A 23,300-nucleotide genomic window follows, 5' to 3' on the forward strand; every position below is an offset into this window, starting at 1 on the left:
AGCAGGGGTTTATGACAGCCAGGTGTATGCCTCTGGTAGACACAGATAGGCTGGTGTGAAAGATGTAATTCTTGCCACATTCAAACCTTTTAGTGGAGGCCACTACTGGGGACTACAAATAACAATGATGAAGTATCTGTTTGGACCAGAATAGCTGATTACAAAATGCTGGCAAAGTCTACCTTCAAGAAAATGCAGAAAACAATCATACTCTGGGTTTGATTATTTCTCCCCAGCCAGGATTCAGACCAGTCTTTGATTAATTTCTCTTATAAATTGCATTCCTAGCGTTTCTGCTAGGAAACAATCCATGGCAAGTGCAGTGTTTGGAAATTACCATATTGCTATCCTTGTTTTGCAGCAGGGGAACTGAGGCACAGACCAAGGCTGAATTTGTGACCAAGGCCAACAACCAAAAAAGCCTTTTCAAAGGTCCTGAGCTGCTCTGGGTCACATACGGTCCTTCCTTGCAGCACAGGCACAGTGACCAGTGCCACTCAGGTGGAGAGCAAGTCACAAATCAGAGCTCTTCTGGCCACTTGGTCTGTGCCATAACTACTTACTTGTTGGCTGCAAATACGAAGAACTAGAGGTATAAATGTTAACTGGTGGCACAAATCCACATTGTTTAAGAGGAGAGCAACCTGCCTGAAATGGGCCTCAGGGAGATGCTGCTGGTCAAATGGAAGGCAGGCAGTTGTCCCAAGTAATAAACTGGTTCTTTGTGGCTGGTACCTTTCAATCTCAGCTACAAATCCCATCCTTCAATTCCTGATTGGGGGAATCCAGAGAAGCAGGATATAATTTCTGTTAAAATATGAGCCTGCCTTCAAACAATCACACATGAAGGGGAACAGGCTGGTGTTTCTTGCCCATTAATCTACTCCAGCCTTTGACAACGTGCTGGTGACACTCCATCAATCATCTTTCCGTGCACTGCCACGTAAAAGAGAAGGGGGGAAGGGAAAGGGCACTCAGCCAGCTCGGGAGAAGCAACATATAAAATGGCTTCAAACCAGACTGATGCAATATCTTCTACTCACTGAGAAAAAAAAAAATCTTAAAAATCTCCTTAACGCAATAAACGCTTCTCAAAACGCTAAAGCACAGACAGCAAAGCAGCACAGCAAATCCAGGCTCAAGTTCAAGACAGGTCAGAACAAAAGATATATCCTAAAAGTTAGCTCACTTGTGGAGAGTTTGGCAAGGAATGGAGAAAAGGGTTGCGATAATAAAAGCCGAGTAAATGACTACATTGTCTTCTTTCTCCACCAGACTCAGGCTGTTAGGTGAGATCAAGGATGTCCTCTGTGTGTGAAGGTACAAGTGAACCATAACGTAGAGGGGGGACAGGCAGAACTGAATATGCTGAGCTTAGGCAATTTCTGTTGGTGTGGTTTGCCACAATCCCAAGTGACTGGACTTGGACAGATCAGGAAATCCCTGCTGTCCTTTGTTCCTTCCTGCATGCAAATGGCTCCCTGAGGGCACTAATTAGTGCAAAGGCACTAACTACTGCATTTCTCAGATGGCACCTTCTGAAATCTTGAGCATGAAACCACTCTAATAATAAGATAAAAGTTAATACAAAACAAAACATAACCATCTTTTACTGCTGTTTGTTCAGAGATGCTCAACAAGTTTCTCAGGGCCTATAGTTGAGACTTCAGTTTCTGACACAGAGCAAAGCAGATCCTGTGCAACACTCAGCAACTTCCACTCAGCCCTTGAGACAACCCTTGGTGAGGGTCACAGGGAACCCTTAGACAGTGGCTTCAGGGCACTGAGCAGTTGGGCTCTTTGACCAGAAGACACTCAAGCAACAAAGATGTGCTGGCCAGGCTAGAGCAAGTCACAGATTTCACTTGCAACCAAATAAAAGCTTCATTAGTCTCTGAATGGGAACTTCTGTTCAGCACCTCTCCCCTTTTTTTGGATACAAAGGTCAAGTCTAGAAAAGTTAAAAATCTTGTTTACTACAGCCTCAGGGATCATCTTTTGATGCACAAATCATTTACAGTCTACAACAGCAGGTTAAAAAGCACTACCTGAAAAGGGTATGGTTCAGATTCTGGGCTTCGTGAAGTTAAAACACCTGTTGGCAGTGACTCCCCTTTAGTGTGCTAAGGATCTGCATCTGAGTTTACTTGCTGATGGTAACTGCTACCAGGTGGGAGAAGTTCAACTTCTTGAGCCAGCTGCAGAGAGAACAGCTCACCATTAGGGCACTGGGGCTCTGCTCCACTTCTACCTAGTAAAGAAATGTAGGTTGTTGCTCAATTTTGGTTTGTCAACCAGGTCAATCTTTTCAGAAGATAAAACATTCAGAAGAAAATATATGAAGGTGGCACGGGCTGTCTTCAGCGGTGCCCTAGACTCATAGAAATGTATGCATTGGCAACCACAGACACACAAGAATATTCACTCAGATACCTAATCCCTGCTGTGACTAGAAAAAAATAGCTAGAGCAGAGCCACAAAGCAGGGGAACCAGGTCAAAAAATGTTTTGGTAATCAAAACATGAAAATGAAGCCTTTTTGTATCACTGGAGTCAAAATGTAAGACCAGCATGGCCCAAGGTCTAATGGCTTGAACTCCAGAGAGGGAACCAACTATTCTTTGTCCTGCCTCTATTTTTTTGGTTTCGGTCTTTTTCTTCTGTGTCTTGCTGTGTGAAATGGGTATGATGAGTCATTTGCTTACAAGCCAAAAAGTATTTCACACAGAACACAACATTTGCCTTAAAAATCTGTATCAGTATTTATTATATGAGAAGCAAGGGATTAGATTCCCATTTTAGGTCATAGCTATACATAGGTTTTCCAATGATGCAATTGCATTATAGTGTGCTAAATCCTCCCTAAACAGGGATACAACAGCCAGCATCAATGCAAGTGTGATTTTCTTTATAATTTTTTTAATGTCATTCCAGTATGTGTTTCTTCTAATGAAGGCTGACTTCAATAAAGTTCCTGAAGGCAATGCCTGACACACAGGTTTACTGTACATTCAAATCTTGGAGATTGTCTATGATGTGATAAATCCATGTTGTGGAAATTGGTGACAGATTGTTTCAGCTAATTATCAAATAGCACAGAAAAATATTTGTGGTTTTCATAAAAGAGACGTACTTAATTCTTGTAGTCCCTTTGAGAAACATACAGCATGATTTTGTATGAATGAATAGGTAATAAAACCTGTTTCTGTCCTATAAAGGTACACCCAAATTTAAACTTGCTGTATATAGCCCTCCTGACTTTCTATAACAACCTTAAAGTCTGCAGCTCTGAAGAAAAAATTTAGGATATTTGAAGCAGATATATTAATTGAGCATGAAAGTGCAAATAACAGGTCTGTTATTTTAAGATAATACTTGACTTCTTTTAAGGATTCTGCATTAACACCTCTTGATCTATGCCTAAGTAAAAAAAGATAGTTTAATATTAAAGTGATGAAACCCTACCACTGAGTATCACAGCTTTCATCTTAATTGGCTTATGGTACTGCCAGCTACACTTCAGTTGTTTGCAGGCTTTGAACGTTGCAGAAAGCATACCCCTCTTACTCCAGAATGAGCTGACAGAATGCTTGCAAAATGGATAGGGTGAGTTTTAATGATGCAAGTGTTTAGTGGTTGATTAGATGCACTTTGAGGGCTAAATTCTCCTGTGATCAAAAATTTACTTGAACACAAGGTAGTTTCAGCAGGAAAGGAAATAAAATGCTCAACAAACTGTAAGTGATTGCTTCAATTATGTTCATTTTAAGTTAATTTTTGAGAGTGAATGTTAACTACCTTCCCTTACCAGGGTGACACAAAAGTGCTTCAGCTGAAACCAACCTTTGATTTTGGCTCACATCTATGGTCAAATCTGGTCTGTTTTGCAAAGCTCCTGTAGGACATCCTTCCCTTGAAATTTTGCCAAGGTTGAGCTATTGGTGATGGAGTGCAAGGTACTTTAACTTAAGCAGTGCTCTGGATTCACCATTTCAGCAGACCTGCATTTCATTAATTCAAACTGCTCATGCCCAACTGGGACTGCCCTAGGATATACTAAATTTATTCATGAAAGCATCCAAGGACTGGTGCAGCAAATGTCAGTGCAGTGATGTTCAAGGTTTGTTCTATACTCTTGGCACTGATCTTCCATTAATTCCTGGCCATGGGCAGCACTGGTAGCATGAGTTCCTACCCCTGCCCTGACCCCAACCCAAGGAAAGCAAAGCCACCCTGCTGGGGAGAGCAGCTGTGGCTCATCGGGGTGAAGTCCTGAGTGCCTCCAGCTCCCAGCTGGGTCAGAGGTGCTTTTGATTAGCGTGTTTCAGACCGAAATACTTTTATCCTGAAAACTAGCAAGAACTCTTAAGCCATGATGGCAAAGATCTAATTACTTACAGTACTACATGCAGGCTTAGATGCAGTTTTGGGAACAACCCAAACCGCCCCCCTTGGCCTCAAACAAAAGCCTAAAAACCTAGACCAAAGTATTACTTTTCCTCCCTCAAGGAGGGTTGGCCACAAGTGTGAGAGCTGGAAGTGAAGGAAGTAAGTATTCTTCCTGCAAGCCTACAGAACATGATTTACATAGGAAAACTGCCACTCATTTCAGCATGATTAGGCATCATCTGATAAGGCAACTCTGAGACAGGTATAAACCAGTATTTGCAGGTGAGGACATAATGAAGGTCTCAGGCACAACTTGCACAAGTCCAGCTGACGCCACAGCCAGGGTGAGTTGCTGGCAGTGCCTCGGGCCTGCTGTCTGAGAGCCCTGCTGTCTCTCCAGCCTGCACCTTGAGCATTGCTCCAGCCCTGATCCCCGAGATAAGTGCTGCCCATTTTAGTGCTGGCTGGAGCCCAGGAGGTCAGGGTTGGCCTACGGGATGAAGCGAATGGGATGTTTTGAAATGGAAGGGAGGTTTGGGGGAAAGAACACATCCCAACAAGCAGGACAGACAAAGAAAAAAGGGATTTGCACTGTGGAGAGGGCACATCTGCTGTTCAACAGGCTGTGCCTCAGACAATGTTTCTGTCAACCTCACTCCAGAAAGCATCACTTCTTTCCACCCACTGCTCTCCCCTGCTATAAACATCCCTCCAGCATTGCATCACTGTGCCTTGCTGGAGCATGGGGCCTGCTAGTCTGAGTTGCTACTGCCAGGGAAAAGGTTGCCACTGCTCCCCCTTCAGAGAGAAAGTAAATGGCTCCTGGAAAATGCAAGGGGAGAGACAGAAGACTATCAACTGGCAAGAAACACATCAGAGCATCTTAAGCACTGTGCTGGTACTATCAGTATGCCACTCTCAGGGCTGGAATGGCCAGCCAGCCTTGCCTGTAGGAATACCGCCTATAGGGAGTGGGGAACAATGGGTTTTTAACTAGTCTTGGCTTTTCTGCACAGACAAATCTGGTAGCTGGCCACCCAGTTACGTATTTGGATATGCAAAGCATGTGCTCTGCCACTTTCCTGGGCACAATCAATTACATGTACAAAATACAGGCATGAAAACCTGGAGGAAGCTTGAGCTCAAAGTTAACGATTACTATTCTCTTGTTAAGCATTAAAGATTAACCACACCAGTGAAAGGATGTGTTATGAAATGTCTTTCCCAGGCTGCAAAGTAATAGAGTTGGCTTTTTTGTTTAGTTAGGGGGTTTTTTTTCTTTTTGTTTTTGGGTTTGTTGCCTTTTTTTTTTTTTCATCTCAAAGTCTATTCAGGATTTCAAGTAATTGTTTAAACTTCTGTTTTTATTTACCATAATACCAAACTGTTGTCACTTGCCACGTGACTGCTCATACTTTCATTTGAGATGTCGTGCAGAAACACATGGAAATCTGGTGAAGGCAAACCAATTTTAGAACATGTTCCGAGCAATTGTTTTGCAGCACTGCCCTACAGTATGAAGTCTCTTACATTTCTTAAATTGCCTAATCAAATGCAGACTCTGTTCCAGTCACGCTAAATTTTCACATAATGGCAGAAAAATACTTCTTTCTAGCCTAGCACTGAACAGTTGGATCACATTATCACATTTGCTGCTTTTGTAGTCTCCAAGTGTGTATTTGTAAATGTATGTATATACATATTCAGAGGGGAGAGGGGGGGAACATCAGTGCTCATGCTGTGAGACCCTGGGGACAGAGGGACAAGACCCATGTCTTGAGAAGTGCCTGTGCTGAGGGTCTTCTGGGATGACCTGGCTTACCAAAAATGCTGAGGAGTAGTGGTGAAAAATTTATTTTTATTTGTTTAGAAATCAGAGGTATTAGTGCAGGTTTTGATCCAGCTGATTTCCTTGCCCTGAAGTTACTAAACTGATACAAACTCAGTAAGGTAAATTATACCCATTTGTTGCCAGTTTGGGGTCAGAGGCAGGATTGGTGCAACGTGCAGCCATGGCTATCCTGCTCTGGGTCCCAAGCTTTGGCACATCCCTGTGTTGCTTCACATCAGTTTGGGGAACTCTGCATCCTAAAACCACCCACTTTCTACAGACCAAACACAACCTGCAGAGCCCACCCTCAGCAGTCATTTGGAACTGGATGCAGCTGTGCTGGCCACCAGCTCTCCCTCCTCTTTCTCTCTTTTATTTGGGCTTCATCACCTCACGGTAACATTCGCCCTGCAAAACAGTGCCATATATGCATCTCAGTGCTTTGGCATTTTGACTAGTACGCCACAGAGAAGGCACAGATCAGACCTTTAAAATTAAAAATAAAAAAGATATTCAAATCAGTAACATATGGACTACAAGTGCTTGAATCAAGGTCAGAAGGAAATCTGTAGCAAATCAGGGAAGGGTTTTAAAGCCTTATATTACAGCCTGTCTCCTTCTCTCTTCCACACAGACCTCCTCAGATGCCCAATACAATTACAATGTTTCCTTAAATCCTTGTGTTGTCACCAGTAATATTGGCCCAGTGTCAACATGACTCACCCCCACACTATTTAAATCTGCAGGTCTATTTTTCTTATACATCTGCACCAAACACATTTAGGTTTGTGCTGGCATAGTTTGCCCCCAAAGACCACTGTTCAACCACGAGCAGTGTTTGTTACGTTTTTGGTGAGGATGAAAACCTGATGCTTTAGAGGGAGGAAAAGCCATAATCCACTCTCACAGTAAAATCTGTACAGTGGTACACAAGAAAAAAAAAAATTCTATCTGTACCCTTGCAGGAAATCAGATTAATCCCCAAAGCATGAGATTTGATTATTTTTGTCTGAGGTTATCATCAAGGAAAAAAACCTACATAATGCTAAAAATATCCACAGCATTTACTTTATGAAGAAAAAATATGAGTTACTGAGCAAAAACAAATTACTGGCTTTTTGGTGTTAATCTTTGATAAACACGTGCTGGGTTAAAGAAACTGTCACAGAGAGAAGTTTGCAAATTGAAATAAACCATTCAACTCTTCAAGATTATTTCCCCCCCACACCCCCTCATTACTCCTTTCATGAGACACCTGGGGACGTTGCTCACACAGTGTTGACAGCTTTCACACTACTGCTTTTCCTCTGTTAGCCTTACCCTTCTCCTCAGCACTCGTCCCTAGGTGGCAATACACAAAAGAGGTATATTTGCCAGGGGTGCCAATGCTGGCTCTGGGACAACTATTGAAGAGCCGGAGGGTCCTCTCCTGCCTTCCAGCTTGGTTGGTTCCAGTTGCTTCCACAGGGCACTGAACCTTCCTGACCCGCCAGGCAGTGCTCTGGTATTTCACACCAGAGTGCTGCTTAGGGAACACACAGACTGCTTACAGCCCTTTCTTGTTTTAACCCCCATCACAGCAACAGGTACAGTCATGCTCCCTAACACTAGGCTACATTCAAACACTAGCTAAAATTTTAATACTATAGCCTTAACTATACACTGAGGTTTTTGTAATATACATTTTTCTTCCCTGTAGTCTCCCAAACCAGGATGGTTACACAGCCCGATAGAACATGTAGGTGTTCACACAACATGGGAAGGGGGTACCTAAATGGAGGCACAATATAAGCAGAGGCTTGAAATACAAGCGTGAAAGTTTTCTTTTGACCCCAAAGTGCATCTGTCATGACAGACACACACAGAAATAGCAGCAACACCTCCTGTTGGCACTGCAGTCCCTGCCCACCACCAGCACCCATACTCGGCCTGGGAAGCCAGGCAGCAGCACTTGAGGGAAATACCTTTTGTTTCACACTACAATAAAGCTCTGAGGAAGGTCCAACCCAACAGAGGTGTGAACTGCTACTTGACTGCTGCTTGAGAAAGCAGAGTCCCAGCTGCCATGACCATTTGGTAAAAGAAAGATAAACTATGTAGCTCACATTAAGAAAAGCCTATTATTGCAGTAGCTGAGCTGAGTGACCAGCTGATCGGCTCTCATCTCTTCTGAGGTTTCACTCCCACCTCTGACGGGCTGTGATGATGGTCCCCACTGCTCACTCGTTACCCTTCCAGACAAGCACCTCTGTGTTTGCCTCCCTGCTGTCCTTCACACACTTGAAGAGCCCCCCAGCATGCATCTGCCAATTAACTTTTCATTCTCATCCCAAGTTCTCTTCAAAGCTCCCCTTTGCTTCTGATGCCTCCAATCCCGTGTGCCCCCTCTTCCCAACACACACAGCTCAGCTATGCTTAGGTGGCTTGTGCGCTGGCACAGCTGCTGATTATGCAGTACAACACGGCTCTCCAGCTTCCAGAGACCACTGCCTGGCTGTACCTATTTGCCATCTCTTCTCTTAAACCATCCACTGTGGGAACAGGATCCATCCTTTTTAGTCTGTGTTTATCCAGTACCTATCCAATTAGAAACCTGGGCTGCAACTTGCCTCTTAGATGCAATGGTTAAAAAAAAAAAAAAGAAAGTAACGGCAACAACAAACCTTTTTGCAAGAAGAGTATCTGTGTGCAAATACGACCTCTGTTATGTTACCAAGGTCAGGCAGACCAAGGCCAATCTGCTGTGTGAGAATATAAATCAAAGCTGTCCAGGGACTGATTTCATTTACAAGGTTTGTAACCGTTTTGGACAGAACAAATGTTGCTTGCTTGAGCTCCTTGCTCCTCTTCCACCACCACTTCTTTGCTCCTCCAGTCCCATCTAGCCCCTCCCTTCCTGGTAATACCTCTTGACCTCCTTTGCTCTTGAAATCAAAAGTTCTTTTCCAGCAAGAAAGCAGTGGCTCACACATGACAGACAGCCATACTAGGCCAATTTATTTAAATTATGCAAAAATCTCAACAAGTAAAATTAGCAGAGAGCCACAAGTACATTCACCTGCTGGTTACCTGCCATTCATAGCACACATCAGAATTAAAACAACAAATCCCGTAACGACTTCTTTCCTATTGCATTCATAGATCTGCAAAACAAACCAAGGAAAGCATCTGTAGCAAGTATTAGAGTCTGGGCACAGATCCTGCAAAATCACATGGTTTCCGTTGTGGAACTAAAAAGGCTTCTACAAGAATGTGTGAAATACACAGCCGAAATTCTCCATTTCTTTTTGTGCTCCTTGGCAGTTTGCGTGGCCAAGTTAAAGCGGCAAGTTCTGTTTCTTTAGCTGGCGGCTCTCAAAGCACACCCCGACCCGCACACTGACAGCGCCCAGGACTCAGCCAGCAAGCTCCCTCTCGAGTAGGGACAGAGTTAATGTAACCCCACTCCAGACAACAGGTTGCTGTCTCCAAACTGGAGCCTCGAAAAGAAGGAGTCCAGCAGTTGCCTCGCTCCTCACAGCCATTTTGCAGCCCTTCCTCCTGCAGGTGTGCACACCGAGCCGCAGCGGGGCTGGGCAGGGGAGCCAGAATGAAAGAAACTTCACGTTCTGGATGTTAACTTTAGTTACCATAGCCAGACAATGCTGCCACTGGCGTGGAAGAAAAAATTGCTGTAGCCAGCTGTGCTGTTCACAGTCGGATGGTTTCTGTGTAGCTCCAAATGGTTATGGAGCCAGTAGCCTGTTGTGGCCAAGGACAGGATGATGGATGGTCTACACACACTGTCCAAGCAGGGAGAATGGCAGAAGTTCACTTCAGGGTTGTTAAAATGCTAATCTGGGTTAGTTAACAAAAGCTGAGTGGAACAGAAAAGTTAGGGAAATAAACACTACTCATATGTTATATATGTGCACTACAGATTTGATCTCTGTGGTTAACACAAACATTTGACTTTGGAAGTGGGACAATTCAACAGCCTTCCCGTCTGAATAAACTGAATCAACTGTAATATTAGCTGTACTGTAATTACTGTCAAGCCACAACGAGGGAAAGTGGGCTATGGCACACAACACACAGAGCTCCAGGAAACAGCATTGAAAGGGCAGTAACACGATTTTCACTGCACACCTCTTCCATGTGACATGGGAACAAATCAGAACCCGCTTTCTTTTGAACTCGAGGCTGGCAGCTATTCACAGAACAAGCAACAACTTAATAAGATGACTTAGATAGATTTTAGCAGTAACTGCTGTAGCTTATCAGATGCGTAAGAAAAGAGATCATCTGTTCGAGCAGCAGTTTTGACGAAAGCGACATTTGAACTGTTTTAATTACATACAGAGTTGCTAAGACTTAAAATAACTTGTACTACCCAATGCAAGTAAGATGCCTTATTCTATTTTTTCTTAATTACTTGTGGAGCAAATTATTACTTTATCAAGTGGAAAGGTATCTGATTTTATCAATCTGGAATTAGAGGCATGTTTAATGACAAGTATGTAATCAACCACCATCTCCTCTGTTCAGCAAGCAAAGTAAACACATAGTCTATGCCTTGAAAAATATCAGATCACATAAGTAAGCTCAACATAAGCTTATACAGGCACAGAAGCTGTTGATATAGCTATTTCCTTTGTCTCACAAAGACTAGAACTGAAACAGTCTCAGTCATATCACTTGTAAAACACTTGATGAAAACTGACTGTATTCACACATGATCTCCACTAGACTTCAGATTTCAAATTTCTTTCTTTTTTTTTTTTTTCAGAAGGAAGAACAACCATAGCATTTCAACATTTCCACACAGGTTCTATCCATCCAATTGGGCTTCACCTGATTTCAGAGGATATTGAATCCTCTGTTAAGTGCACTAATGTTTTAAAAAGAATTCAAACCTTCTAAAACTCCAGAGCTGAAATCTGCATGTGATCAACTGCAGTAAGACCAGAAGATACATTGCTACAAATGCCTGTTATACACTTTGAGGTGAGCTTCTGTGATGGACTTTTGTTTTCCTTCCCACACCTCTCATGACAGGACTGATTGGATCAAAGGCCAATTTAGTCAGAGTGGATTGCATATATAATTAAGCATTCTATCTAAAAGTGTGCTCTTCATAAATACACAGCAAAGTTATGGTGGCTCTAAGGGCTATAGTATCTGCTGCAATAGCCAGCTCAGCTCAGCCGTTCCCAGAAACGTTCAGATGGTCCAGCTCAAAGGGCACGAGAGGCTGGGGGAAAAAACCCGCAGCCATACAGCTGGTTTGTAGAGCTTTGACAGGGCCATCACTGTATTCCTGGCACACACTCCTGCATCACACAAAGCACATTTAGAAAATGATGTTATCTTTGTTGCATCTCGACCATAAAGGAGAACAGGTAGTGACAGACTGCAGGATATGGGGGAGGAATGTTCACTGTAACTAAAGGTGCAGATGAAAGTGGGAAGCTGGTTAAATAAACCAATTTAGAGCCTCTGGGTTATACTTTTTTGGCTATCTTTTTGGAAACAAATCTGAGCTACATAATTCAGAATGCTAATAAATTCTTACTACAAACTTTTCCTTTCTGATTTAAGAAAGCCTGAGTTTTATATTAGTTAAAACAAAAAGTGTTCAAGTTCATGATTATATAGAAAAGAAATCAGAGCACTAAGCTGGCAATTTGTATTTATCTAAGCCAGAGTAAATGTTTATACAATATCTGCCAACATAACAAAATATGCCTGTCACTTACTACATTAAACATGATTACGTACAGCTTAATTTACTGAAAGGAACTGAAGTAGACTTTGGAGGTACATAGAATTTTATAGTGTGAATAAAGCAGGAAAAACATCTATTCTCTTTTGCCACAAAAGTAATTGCAAAGCTTTACAATGAGCTTCCTGTTGGACTTGGGAAAAGGAGAGAACCTCAGAAAATTCTCTGTGAAAGTATTTGTATGTGAGAGCAACAGACCAGCAGTAAAAGCCTCTAAGACAGTAGGAAGCTGTTCCTTCACATAATATTTAGGGAATTAAAACACATTAATAAGACCAAAAACTTGGAGTACAAAGGTATCCCAATAAAGATGCATGTTTTTTTCTCCAAGGGAAATAACCAGGAGAAAAAAATGCCACTCATTTACAGAGCACTGAACAGTATTCTGGAGGAAGTTTGCTGTAATTCCTGCACATTATGTGTGAAGCTTGTGTGTGTACATGGATAAGCTACAATACCATCTGTACAGCAAGTGCCACATATGTGAGCATTATGAACCATCATTGCTGTTGCTATGCTCAAAAGTAAATGTATTCTAAGCCACACACACATATAAATACAAATGACTTTACACACTGAGGGCTGAATTTTGCTCAAATTACTCACAGGCTAATGCCTGTGATACAGACATAATCTTGACCAGAAGTAAGAAACAACTCAAGAGATTGGCAGAAAACCACTAATTTAAGACTAGCTATATTCATGCTAACAAGTGGGATATCCACCGGAACTACAATGTTTTCAACACATCAACCTAAAGCACTTAATCGCATTTTTCAACTCACAAGATAAAACACAACGACAATCACAAAAAAACCCGCACCACCATCCCCCAGCCCTTTAAAACACAACCCGGATAGCCACCTAGAAATATCTGTGCGACCTTTCATTTCCATTCATCCTTATAAATAATAAAGAAGGCTTTAAACCCTTCCTAATTACTCCCTGAAAGCAGCTGTATCGGTTTCTGCAGCGCCGAAACGCCTCCACCCCCCCTCCCCGAAAAAAAAAAAAAAAAAAAAAGAAAGTTTCCCCGCTCCGCACCTGAGCATTGTTTTCGGCAGGAGGGCGGCGCGGAGCTGCCCCCGCCGCGGCGCGGGGATAATTCACAACTGACTCCAGTATTTGTTTCCATCCATAATTGATGGGGAGCTGGAAACACAGCTCCCTCTGCCTCCCAGCGCCCGGCTGCTGCCGGGGAGCCCGTAAATCACGCCTCGCCGGGCGCCCGCCCCGCCGGCAGCGCCGAGCCCCGCGGCCGGGCGGGCTCAGCCCCCGACGCGGCGCCACAGCCTCGACTCACCCCAGAGCGCCCCGGGGCGACTTCGCTGGGGACGAGCCCCACAGCTCCGCTCCGGCCGCCCCGTCCCCGGCCAGCGCCGGCTCCCTCCCGCTCCGCTCGGCAGCGCTCCCCGTACCTGCTGCTGCCCGCGGCCGCCGCCCGCCGGCGGGGCCGCCCGCTCCGCTCCGCCCGCCGGCCCCCGCCGGGCGCCCCATCCCGGCGCTGCGCTGGGAGCCGGGGCGGCGCGGGGAAGGCGCGCCCGGCAGAGCCCACCCACCCCTTCCCTCCTTGCCTCCCTCCACCTCCCGCTAAGGGGTTTATTCTCGCCCGTCCTCCGCGCCGCCACCGCGTACAACTTTTGGGTCTCACCGCAGCGGGAGCGCGGCCCGCGGCCGGCGGGGCTCGGCGACGAGTCGCGCCATGGCGGGGCGGGGGCGGACCAGCACCGGCCCCGGCACCGCCCCGGCCGCGGCCCCCCCGCCTCCGCCTCCCCCGCCGCGGGCAGCGCCGGGCGCCGCCCCGATCCCGCACCGAGCGGCCCCGGCCCGGTGCGCCGAGCTCCGGCAAAACTTCGCCCGTAGTTTTACCCCTCCCAACACCCGTCTCGGCAAACCTGCCCACCCTCTCCCGCCCCCGCGGCCGCGGAGGTAAACAGCTGGGGCGAAGCCATGGGGAGGCGTTTTCTTCATCGCCGACGCCACCTTCGCTTCTTAAGACAAATTTTCGCTTCTACGTGGAAAGAAAAAAGTCGTTGCGAGCGATGCAATTTTGCAGGCTAATGATTTTGCAGTCGAGTACTTCGCGTGTGGTGCTGGGGGGGGATGTCCTTGAAATGACATCTTTTTAAATGCCTGTCCAAAATCCCCTCAGATATTCCAGAAACAAAGGGTTTAATCCTAGAAATGAAGTCCAGGAAATAGCTGTCACTAATTCATTTTTTCTTCACATGAAAGATAAATTAATTAAGGCTTAAAGTGCCATGGAATATTTTGGATGCCCCTGCAAGGAGTAATAAAGGATTACTCGCCAAACCGTATCATCTGTGTTTGTTTTATGGGAAATAAGTAAAACACTGAGTAAAAATAATTTAGAGATTTTTGCTGTGGAATATCTTCTTCGTTCACGTGCAGTTCCCAAATTTCTGCCCCTTAGCTGTGCACTGCCTCCATGACAAATCCTTGGGCCGGTTGCTCCCCACAGCTCTCCTGCCCCTCTGGAAGACAAACACTTGATACTCCCAAGCAGTATTTTGGGCTGATCTGGCAGGTTTTTGTGCACACACACCACTCGCAGTGGGAGCGTTTCTTCTTGAGAACTGATTCATCTAAGCAAGGGCGCCAGGATTTGGCCCATAGTAAATTCTCTTTAGAGATTGTGCCAACAAAATCTCCCAGCCATGGGAATAGGACGTTTTTGGCAACTCGGCCCCTTGGCTGTCTCACTCTGATGTTTCCTAGTGGTGACAGGCTAAAGGCGAGATCATTATGGGCTTCCTCGCAGCGAACAGAGCACGGCGATGTGGCACCCCAGGAGCTGCTGCCTGGTTAAAGGTGTAAGGACATTATTTCCCCTTTCTCGTGAACAGCCCTAATCTGAAAAGCATCAAAATTTGCACAGTGCACGAAAATGCTGTGATAGAGAGTACTCGCTTGGTTAGGAATCAAATTGCAACCTGAGGACAAAAAAAGCTGAAAGTGCTTCAAACAGAAGGATCCGTTTCACAGAATAGCTCTGTGGCCTTTGCACTCGAAGTCAAACCCTTGGAGCAAACCCACTGTTGTGAGGATTTATCAGGGGTACAGAGGGGTACCTTGGTGCAAGTTACCCACACCAGGGCATTACAAATGTGGGATTTGCTTCTTGGTTTTTGAAACGCCTGACGGTAGTGCCAGCCAGAAAAACGGCAGTACTAGAAGAGCCACTCATATTTTCATTCGACAGATCCCTTTTGTGACTGCCACATAGAAATTACTCTGCAATGTTGCTCGGTTATCCCTACAGTGGGGGGCATTGGATGCACAGCCTGTGGCATCTGCTTGGGCTGTGGCTGCACACTCCCCTCTGCTCTGAGAAGGGCCGCTTGTGGGAAGGGACCTTTCTTCCCTGCTCTACCTCCCAGCCACAAGCTGTCTCAAGGCTTCCATATATCAAGATGAGAGACTAATATGGTTTAAATCTCCTTCTGCTTCAATTAGGCAGGTGACACAATGTTGAGCATCGGATCACATTCCTGTAGGGCAAAGAGTTCCAGTTTGAAGTACAGCATTTTAGAGGATTTTGGTATAGCCAAGACTAATATCTTGTGTCTACAGTTAAATACGGTAGTTTATTATCATTTCAAAATTTGCTGCATGGCTAGAAACCACTTTATGTAAGGATTTAAAGTATGTGCACTTACAATATGTGTGCAGTCAGGGAATTACACAGCCACAGGTTTTAAACACAAATATATGCAGCTCCTATTGATATGATAAACTATCAGTAACATGTGCTGCAAAGCTTCTTAAATCCTCATTGACACAACAGACCACTATTGTGTCAATAGTGTGCAGATTAATGGGGTATTGTCAGGCTGTTTTAGGCCTTAACTTTCATTTATCCTAAAACTTGTTCTTCATTGTAACTCTTAACCTTTGGATTCTGCCAACACGTTTCTTGTCACAAATATACTAATGGAATTAAAAGAAACCTGGCTTTTAAATGTTAATTAGCCCTAGAATGATTGATTTGTAAAAGAAACACATCAGCAGAATCTGAAAGTACAGAGCCACAATAAAATGGGCTGAGTGTCAGCCCAAGAGCCAGGAATGCCCCAGGACCAGCTCTGGCTCCAACCAGACTGTCCCTGTGCTCCAGGTGGTAATGAGAGCACTTACCCACCCTATCTCATGGGTTTAGCATATGGATTATTCCTACAGTCTAAAGGACTTTTCACCTTCTAAGTGTTTTACAGACTTAAGCAACACTTGTTCATGAATTTGAAAATGTAAGCAAAATATTAAAAATTTACATACTGATAATAGAACCGCCATCTGTTCGAACACCATCTTGAGTCCTTGATTCATTAATATATGGATAATACTAAACTAATATGTGTTTAAACCAGACATTTCTTTGTGCTTAAATGCCTCCATTGGGTTTATAACCAAGGCTGAGCTGCTTTCAGCAAGCAGGTGTGTTAATTAAAATCACCTCTTCAGCCACACGGTGATTTGGTAAGGAAGCGCAAGCGCACACAGTGCAGGGCAGTTTGTAAGTTCAGAAAATCACCTTCAGAGCATGGTCACACAGGAAAGTTTGCTCAAATGGCGCATCCCTAGGAAATACCAAGTGCCAAGGAAAATGGCATTGATGGTTTCCTCCTGCCTGAGCCAGAGCTGAATCAGTGACTCAGCATGCTAACACAAGGAAACTTACATTTTGAGGACATGTTCATTTAAGCTGTGTCATTTCCAATAAAAACAGCAAACCTCAGTTACAGAAGGATGGTCAAGTCACAGCAGTGCCAAGAAGTGATGATGTTATATCCTAAGAGTAGTTTTGTTTTAGCTAAATATTTTCTCTCTCCCTTCTCTTTTTTTTCTTCCAAAAATCACCACATTTTGCCAGTGTGTACAGACATCTGCCTATTGCATGGCATTGTATAGAGGAATTGGTAATGTAATATGGATCAATACATAATTTCTGATGAAGTAGACAAGCATTTTTTATATTCATTGTCTTTAAATCTAAATTGCAAAGTGCGGGTGTTATGACTTACCTTGCCTGTAATTAAGTTTGATAATAAAAGAGAATAGAATTTATTTATTATGAGTGCATAAAATTAGTTGGACAATTTAAGGTGCTATTCAATGAGTAATGCTCCCATAGCAGGGGTAAACATTAGACTGTCTGATAATATTAGTTTCTATTAACGACCTAGAAAAGTTATTTTTATACAGCTCTGGTTTTATGTGCTTTCATGTCTTCTCAATATCTGGGGAGCCATTGCACAGGGCAGGGCAGGCATGTGTAATAGGTGAATAAATGTAGAACAATTTCCAAGAAAAACAGGCTTTTTATCTCTATCGATTGGTGAAGAATTCTCTCATTTGGATTTTTAAGAACATAAATGTAGAAAATAGGAAGATCAAGCTATAATGCTTCACAGCTCATCACCAGAACAGGGTTAAAGCCACATAAGCTGAAACTGATAGCTCATTATGGTACTCCACCTTTAGCCTGCACAAAGCAGAATTAGGTGTTTTCTAATGCCCACCTCTGTTAGGATGCCAACCATTCCTGGCTTTAGCATCCAGTCTTCATGAACCCTTACTGTAGCTATTGCCCTATTTGTAGCCACTTATTCACCTCCACTCCCCATGGTTTAGATCCCAAGATGGGTCTTTAGTCTGCCTGCATTTAAATCCTGTCCCTGTTCAATCACCCTAAACCTTGTTGCCTGGGGGAATATAGGTGAAAATCCCAGTGTTTGGCTGGCAAAGCAAAAAAGCCATTTTCCTTTTTCAAGTCCTGAGCTTGTAGCAGTATCAACGCAAGTCAGAAGTGAGACATTTCAGAACATTGTTGCTCATGATTTACACCAATAGGTTAAAAGTAGCAAACTGCCAATGTAATAAGCCTGTGCTGTGTTGATACAGGCAAATAATTGGTTATAACTCAAGTATTGTATAAAGAGTGGGAAGTTTAAGAAAAGACATTGCACATTTATCCTTGTAAATAGTATCCAATTCAAGTATCACATGAATGTAGTTCTTTATAATGCTTACAGGAAAGAAGATAATTTTCTCATATTTTCCAAAGGATGGGAAACCCTCCTTTTCACCCTTGTCAGTTGTCAGAAGATTATAGGAGGTGCTTTTAGGCAATTACTATTTTGTAAAATACAGGCGGACACAAAACAGTTTCAACACTTTCTCATAGCATCTTCTTGGGTATTGTGTTGAGAGTTGTGTTTAAAGCATTTCTGACTGTCAAAAATTAACATAGAATCATTTAGGTTGGAAAAGACCTTTAAGATAATTGAGTTCAACCATTAACAACATCACCGTGCTCTCAACATCACCGTGCTCTCTTTTTTATATTCTTCTAATCTGCCTCCTCAGTTAGAGGGATGTGTAGAAATCCCAGGTTGTATGCCTGTCACTTGAAGGTGTAGTGATAATTTTCTGCTAACTGTGATGGGCTGTGCACCCAAACTTGGCAACTTTATCCTGTCTCTGCATAGGATCACCTTGTGCATATGCTTTCACTCTTGTAATTTATCGTTCTGGCTGGTGTAAGAAATGAGTCCACAGTGTCATTCATGACCACCCACGATCATCTGACACCAGTTTGCCTCGAGAAGCATACAGAACACTGTTTCTATATTGAATATTTAAGTGATAAATCTAATAGCTGCTCTCAAGTCTTACTTAGGCAAAAGTCCGGCTGAAATTCAATATGTTGGTTTTTCAATTCCCCCAACTACCTCTGGGGAGGTAGAAGAGGTGTGCCAGTAATGAATAAAAATAATTGTAAAACAAATAATTTTTTCTAAGCTTTGGCAGTATGCTGCATGGGTCAGCCAGAGAGGATCATGCAGGATCCTGTGCAGATGAACCTGAGGCAGTGGAAAGCCAGAAATTCCTCCTCTGCTGAGGCTGTGGGGCTGGCAGAGAGAACCCATGTCAGCAAAGATGGGAGAGACAGAGACACAATGCTTGTAATGTGTTGTCCTGTGTGTTTTACTGCTTGAAATGTGCTTAAGAGTGAAATCTGGATGACTGTATGACAAAGCTAATAAGAGGGATTCAAGCAATAAACATAACTGGGCACAGTCTTGTAAAACTGGTCTTTCCTGCCTGTAAGCTCCCCATCAGGCTTAACTTTGTAAAACTGACTCTTTCAGGGCAACGGTTCTTGCCATGGCACTTTCCTGCAAAGATCATTGCAATAGTAAAACATGACTATTTCCTGATCCTTGCAAAAGAATAGTATTGTAAAAAAAAAAACCAAAAAAAAAATCCCAGAGAGGGACAATTGTACAGGGCAGAGAGCTGGGAACAGAAAAACCAAGCTTAAGGCATTGTCATGGTGCCTTTTGGGGCCAGGTGTAGAGTGGTAAGTGTTGCAAACTCCCTTCAGCCCTTTAAATGTCTACAGGAATGATTGAAAGCCAGAAAACTCCATTTTTCTGTACAGTGATTAGGTTTTCATTTAGGTATATTACAGCACCCATCTTTTGATGGGGAATTTATTTAAAACATCTAAGGTAATATCAACAAACTACTGTAATTAGATTTAATGGCACACTTCCAAGATTAATAGGTGATCTTCCTCACAGGCTACAATTTTAATTTTCAGAATTTCATTTGTCATACAGCTGTACTCAGCACAGATTCACCATCCACAGTGGTTTACCTCCACTTTTCCTCACTAGTAGTAGAATGTGCTGCCTTTTCCAGGCACAGACAGATGAAAAGATGTATTAGTAACAAATTTGTGTTCATGGCATATAATCACCAGATGACAAGACACTTAATGTTATCTATTTATATATTATATATAGCAACTTCTGTTACACAAAATCACTTTTCAGTCCCATTTTAGTGGATTACCTAATCCTGTAATTGATTCTGTGTGATGAGTCCCTGTTGTCCTGTGGAGACCCACTGACCTTCAGAACAGGAACAGGCCTGAAAACATTCTATTATTTCACTGTTATTTATGTGTAAATTACAAGATAATGTAAGATGAGAACAGATGATTTTATCTTTTTATTTATTTCACTGGGCTCAGAATTTTAAGTGTTTTATGTCTTGGCCAAGAAGAAAAATTACTCCCTATCAGTAAGAATGACCAAAGACATAACTGATGTTTTCTTTAAGGTAAATCAAATACTCCCTTAGAAATTTAACCAATCATACATGTTCTCAAGCAGCTCAGAGCTACAGTAAAGCTCCTTTATACTGTAACTGTCACATCTCAAAACTTGCAAAGGGGTGAGGCAATTGCTCACTGGTTATAAATACCAGCAGATTAGTTTATCTATAGATTTGTATCATGTTATTCATTCCAGAGTCCGTAAAATCTGACATGAATCAGCTTGACTTCATACACAAACAATCACATCCTACACAAAGGTGAGTCCACAGGTAGCAGCTGATGACATTTTATAATCTTGGAGGTTTTTAGTATTACAAAAAACAAGCAATTAATGTGTGCTTGTACAGACTCACACAGACACATCCACAGACACACACAGACCTTCCTCCTTCACTGTCCCACCAAATATAACTCCATGGATTAAGGCCTTAAATAAGTCTCTAAGAATGTAACTTAGTACAGTCTGGATCTCCCTTGGGCAAGCCTGAGGTAGCTCCTTCGGCTGTCACAGCTGAGCAGCTGTCCAGCCTAACACTGACTCAGGAGCCAAAAACCTGCCTCATTTGGGCGACAGTGAAACAGTTGTAAAGGATCAGACAGACATTACTCGTGGCTGATGTAGGGAGGGTGCTTAGAAAATAGTTAATACCAGTAATTACTAAGAATAGAAAGATAAACAACCTGCTTGTAATTTTGTATCTGCTTGAATTCTGAAATAAAGCCTCTTACCACATGGCATTCCTGTTCAGCAAGAGGGTAGATTCTCATCCTGGGTTTGAAGAAAGATGATCAAACTATTTACTTTTACCTCGGTGACACACACAGAAAGTTCGTAGCCCACACACAAACAGTAATGACAGGAGTTGATCCCTTTGGCATATTACCTTGAGTTTCTGTTTAGTATATGCCCCTTGACATCTCAGTATCTACTTCCTAGCCTAGGATATTTTGTTCTTGAGGCATAGATGGATACCTTTAATTATATTTTCAACACTTATGGCCTTATTTAACATTACAGTTTGTTTGAAAAAAATGACTTCTATCTTTGGTGTACCTCAGTGTTCCTCCTTGTGTGCTAGCTGTGGGCTGCAAAATCCTTTCTATCGAGTAGCTGCAACAGAACCATCCATGGTTCTGCTTTTCTCTGTTCTGTGCTTTGCAGGTTAGTGCAGAAGGAAAATTTCCACTTACAGAAGGTGAGTACACACAATTATTATTCTTTATATACCACATTATTAAAATTAAGAGGTGAAAATAAGTATAGGTTGTTTGACCCTTTGGAGTTACTACTACTCCTTCCCCCCACCAACATTTGAAATGGCACCAAGTCCACTGATCCTGGGACACATCCTACTGTTTTTCTTTGGAGGATGAAAGATGACATATTTTCACCTTTGAGGTGACAGTAGGTGACAATGAGATAGGTGGCCCATTTCATCCCCACATTGTTTCCCTGATCACAGTGTGCCAGCTGCTTGTATGACTCTGCATGTCAGCCCACTAATCTTGAGTGATGCAAAGCTCCACAGAGTCTGGGGAAATACCATTGTCTGTGACAACTCATGCAGGAAACAGTCATGCAAAGGAGCTGTCAGGGAGGAGGCTTGGTCTAGAAGAGGGGGGGTGTATGGGGTCAAAAGTGTAGAAAGCACTTTGGATCCAAGGCAGTATAAATTAGCAATGGCACCTATTCTAGCCCACAAAATCTCCCATTTGCATCGTATACTCAAAAAATTAACATTGCAAAAATATACAAGAAAGCAGCAACCAGTAATAATGAAGTTATTACTAAATACCCTGGATGGTGCTTGACTTGGAAAAACAGGCTCAGGTAGGAATGCCAACACTATTATCTGACATGGCTCAAAAAAAAGAGTAAGCCATGACATCTCCATTCTTGGTAAATCACAGGGACTGCTGCAGGCACTCTGTTCCCTCTGCTGCTTGGAGTGATGCAGTCATAGCTGCTGTCACTGTTAGCTACTGATCTCCTCTTTTCTGTGTCTTTGTGGGTAAGAGGAGGGCATGAAAAGTGGTTCTCTATTTGGGAAGCAATGGAAGAAACAGTATTTGTGGCTCCAGTCAAAGTTGTCCACCTCCTTTTATAGATTTGACTTTTTTTTTTTAATTACTTGCATGACAAGGTGCCAGGATTTTAGCAGCCGTGTTATAGCAAATAAATCATTTTATAATAAAGTCTCTACTGTCCAGTAGCCAAAGATAACTACAGGTTATTCTCAGCTTTCTTATCAAAAGCTCTTTCAGACTTGGGTATTTTATCTGAGTACTTCAGATGCTGCCTGAATAACTTCCTGTGTTCAGAAGAATCTCAATGATTGTTTATTTTGTGCATATGTACTTTACATGCTGGTGGAAAATGCCTAGCTGGCATTTCTTTCCCTGCCATTATTAGCCATGTATGTGCTTTAGGCCAAGAGTTCAGCATTAAACCAGAGAGGAATGGAAAGGTCTCCACCTCCTCATACAGCCAGACCATATAGAAATACTCTCCATGTGTGGGATGGGGGACCCAGCTGCGTGAAGCACAGGCTTACTGGGGCCCCTGCCATCTGGGCAGTCCCCTGCACTGCCCTGGCACTGCCAGGTGAAGAAGGGAGTGGAGTCAGGGGATGACAGGAAAGGCAAAGGGGGGAGAAAGCAGAATTTCCAATGCTCAGCCAGGTCACAGGTGATTTTGAGAACAGGGTCATGGTCAAGCTTGGACTCCCATCACATCCCATTGCCAGGACTCAAGCCCAGAGGAGCTTTGGACATGTCAGAAGAGGGATCTGAGCGAGGAAGTCTCTGTGAGGTGGATCACGTATCACTCCTGCCCATCGGTAATGTCACGGTGCTGATGTCAGGCCGACAATTTAGATTCAAAATCATTCCTAGAAGGATCAGGGTAGCACGTGAGCATGTGTTCCTGGGGTTGCTGGCCATCTGGGCTGCTCTTAAAGCCGTGTGGTTTTACACCCTGCCCACGTTTCAGGTGTCCTGTATCTAGAACGTCACCAGAGAGAACTGCATGTGTTAACTTGTTCTCTGATCTACACCTCTTCATGAACTTTTGACAGAGCCTAAGTCTATGTTTTCCCTAGGATCTTCAAAACCCTTTCAAACAGACCTGATGACAGAAAGCCTGTTGATTTTTGTTGGGACTGCATG

General features: G+C 43.3%; 1 protein-coding gene across 12 annotated transcripts in view; it reads right to left on the bottom strand.

The window, feature by feature from the left end:
• Window positions 1–23,300, bottom strand: part of SEMA6D (semaphorin 6D) — a 132,939-nt gene that overhangs the window by 17,870 nt on the left and 91,769 nt on the right. For 8 of the 12 annotated variants that reach the window (XM_032699728.1, XM_032699723.1, XM_032699725.1 and 5 more), the window contains exon 1: window positions 13,287–13,383. The exons of 1 other annotated variant lie outside the window; for it this stretch is intronic. The gene's annotated coding sequence lies outside the window, so the exon portion shown is untranslated. 3 more of the 12 variants (XM_032699716.1, XM_032699718.1, XM_032699719.1) reach the window with 3 other exon arrangements.

The sequence above is a fragment of the Chiroxiphia lanceolata genome, chromosome 12, assembly GCF_009829145.1.
Source record: "Chiroxiphia lanceolata isolate bChiLan1 chromosome 12, bChiLan1.pri, whole genome shotgun sequence".
NCBI lineage: Eukaryota > Metazoa > Chordata > Aves > Passeriformes > Pipridae > Chiroxiphia > Chiroxiphia lanceolata.